We start from the raw sequence: 2,748 nt of genomic DNA on the forward strand, positions 1-2,748 counted from the left end.
GTCGAAACAGATTTCTTTAAACAGAGACCTCCATCCCCATTTCTAGAGATTCTAAGTCAAGTGATTTTAGGGTAGGGCTTCTAACTCTGGATGTTCAACAAGCAGCTCAGGGGGCACCAAGGCTGCCCCTCCCTGAGGCCTTTGGGAAATACATTTTATTTTTGAGGGATACAGCACTGAATTGGAAAGGTAAAGGGACATGCCATGGGGCAGAGTAACAGGGACCAGGACCCGGGATATGACCAACACAGTTCCCTGCCTGCACTGACCGCTGATGTAAAGTCCCATGGGTGAGGTCTGGCTGTTGTCAGCTGCTGTACAGTCTCATGGGAACTCCAGTGTTGCAGAGTAGAACTGCTCCATGGGTTGGTTGGTTTGGTTTTGACTAGACCCTTTATGGAATGGAGACCCCATGTGCTACAGAATAGAACTGCTCCATGGGTTGGTTGGTTGGTTTGGTTTTGACTAGACCCTTTATGGAATAGAGACCCCATGTGCTACAGAGTAGAACTGCTCCATGGGTTGGTTGGTTGGTTGGTTGGTTGGCTTGGTTTTGACTAGACCCTTAATGGAATGGAGACCCCATGTGCTGCAAGTAGAACTGCTCCATGGGTTGGTTGGTTGGTTGGTTTGGTTTTGACTAGAGCCTTTATAGAATGGAGACCCCATGTGATACAGAGTAGAACTGCTCCAAGGATAGGTTGGTTGGTTGGTTGGTTGGTTGGTTGGTTGGTTGGTTGGTTGGTTGGTTGGTTGGTTGGTTGGTTGGTTTGGTTTTGACTAGACCCTTTATGGAATGGAGACCCCATGTGCTACAGAGTAGAACTGCTCCATGGGTTGGTTGGTTGGTTTGGTTTTGACTAGACCCTTTATGGAATAGAGACCCCATGTGCTACAGAGTAGAACTGCTCCATGGGTTGGTTGGTTGGCTTGGTTTTGACTAGACCCTTAATGGAATGGAGACCCCATGTGCTGCAAGTAGAACTGTTCCATGGGTTGGTTGGTTGGTTGGTTTGGTTTTGACTAGAGCCTTTATAGAATGGAGACCCCATGTGATACAGAGTAGAACTGCTCCAAGGGTTGGTTGGTTTGGTTGTTTTGACTAGACCCTTTATAGAATGGAGACCCCATGTGTTACAGTGTAGAACTGCTCCTCAGGGTTATCTTGGCTGTGTCCTTTACTGAAGTTATTTCCCAGACCTTTCTTCTGTGATGCCACCCAACCTCCTGAGGGTCCTCTAGCCTAGTTTATATATAAAAGGGCACGCCTGGCACAATAGTGGAGAAGAAATCCACCATTCTGGGTTTTAGATGATGACCCCTGTGAAATCCAAATCCCAGGCCCAGTTGCCTGTAGTACCGGGCAAGTCCGAGACACTTCAGGAGATGGAGAAAGGGGGCTGGCTTGCCCAGGTGGCTTCCTGGAAGGCAGGCAGTAGGTTCCACGTACCAGAGCCTTTGCTAGGATTGAAAGGCTCCTCCTTGGGCCCCAGCCTCCCCAGAATGCTCGCCCGGAGACGTCCGGGAACCCAGAAAAACCTGATTCCAAATCAGCACCCGCAGTCACAGAGTTACAGCGATTAGAAGGGATTGAGGAAAGAGGCGGCCCTACCCACCTGGCTCGTAGCCCCAGTGGGCACAGGTGCTGGTCTGGGAGCAACGTTCGGAACAAAGTCCTGCGCTGAGCCAGCCTCTCCACCGGATCCGCCGCGCGGATGGGAGGGCACAGGGGCCCGGGGTGCGCGATGCCTGCTTCCAGGTGCCCGGACCGGGAACGCGGCCTGACCCAGCCAGGGGGACGGGGGCAGGGGACCAGTGATGCGGCCCGATCCAGACAAAGGGGGTAAGGACGTGGGACGCGACTCGACTCGGGCGGGGCGGGGGTTTCCCGCTGGATGGGGGTCGACGCCCCTTCCGGGGCCGCTGGGCCGGACTCCGGGTCCCGGCAGGGCGGTGGGAGGAGGGGAGAGAGGAAGAGGAGGAGACGGAGAAGAAAGAAAGGGGGAGGAGGGAGAGGAAGAAGCGCCAAGGAGACGAGGGCAAGGAGGAAAGGGTGGGACCGGTCCTGGACACCCTCCCTCAACACCGCTATAGCCCCTTCGCACTCTCCACGGCTTTCTCGGTCCAGCCCCCTGACTCCGTCCCCATACTCGGAGGACTGCTGTGACCCTCCCCCAAGAGGACGCGCACCGTCCCCGCCCCGCGGTCCTGCCCTCTGTCCTCCCCCACCACCCGCAGCGCCACTCTGACCCCCTTACTCTTCAGAACTTGCCCCCATGGCCCCACCCGATGTGACCCCCCCCAGCACCACCCCCTGTACACGTCCCCATCCCGCCTCAAGGCCGTGCCACTCCCCCCGTATGAAGGCTGGGACACCCCCAGCCTCACAATTCAAGACACATCTCTCCCCTTGGTCCTGTCCCTCCCCGTCCCCCCATGACGGCTGTGACCCCCCCACCCCCACAATCCAGGACACGCCCGCTCCCTCCCTCCGCGTAGCGGGGTCCGCGGCCGTGACCCCCCGGGTCCACTCAGTGCTGTCCCGCCAGGGCGCGATGGTGGACCGGGTCGGTGCTGGGGGCCCTGTGGGGACCCTGTGGCTTCCCGGGACGAGCTGGACCCTGCGCCCGCAGCCAGGATCCGAACGACTGCGACTATGGCCAGACCTTCCTGGGCTCTGCCCTTTCTAGGGGCGGGGAAACCCAGGGTCCGCCCCCGGGGCGATCCAAATCCCCCTTACAGACTTAC

The 2,748-nt window shown here is 57.5% G+C and overlaps 1 protein-coding gene across 7 annotated transcripts in view; it reads right to left on the minus strand.

The window, feature by feature from the left end:
- LOC100664052 (arylsulfatase H) overlaps positions 1 to 2,748 on the minus strand; it is a 93,926-nt gene that overhangs the window by 91,064 nt on the left and 114 nt on the right. The window contains exon 1 of one of the 7 annotated variants that reach the window (XM_064278803.1): positions 1,617 to 1,897. The exons of the other annotated variants lie outside the window; for them this stretch is intronic. The gene's annotated coding sequence lies outside the window, so the exon portion shown is untranslated. Of the gene's footprint in view, positions 1 to 1,616; positions 1,898 to 2,748 lie in introns of those variants that run through there. 7 annotated transcript variants of the gene reach the window in all.

This window comes from Loxodonta africana, chromosome Y (genome assembly GCF_030014295.1).
Source record: "Loxodonta africana isolate mLoxAfr1 chromosome Y, mLoxAfr1.hap2, whole genome shotgun sequence".
Classification (NCBI taxonomy): Eukaryota; Metazoa; Chordata; class Mammalia; order Proboscidea; family Elephantidae; genus Loxodonta; species Loxodonta africana.